This window comes from Chaetura pelagica, unplaced genomic scaffold (assembly GCF_000747805.2).
Source record: "Chaetura pelagica isolate M959 unplaced genomic scaffold, ChaPel_1.0 scaffold1793, whole genome shotgun sequence".
NCBI classification, from domain to species: Eukaryota; Metazoa; Chordata; class Aves; order Apodiformes; family Apodidae; genus Chaetura; species Chaetura pelagica.
Window position 1 is genome coordinate 40,135 of NW_009952794.1, and position 235 is coordinate 40,369.

Sequence of the window (235 nt, forward strand, 5' to 3'; positions counted from 1 at the left end):
CCTGGGCTCGGGGGCTGCTTCCCTGAGCCTGGAGCTGGGAGGTGAGCGGGGGGTGGGACACGGGGTGGGGGCCCGCTGGGCTGTCCCGTGGGTTCTGGGGTCTCCTGTGGGGTCAGGACTCTCCCGTGGGATCAGGGTTCTCATCCGGGATCAGGGCTGTGCTGTGGGATCAAGGCTTTCCCGCAGGATCGGGGTTCTTCCGTAGGATCAGGGCTCTCCTGTGGGATCGGGGCTC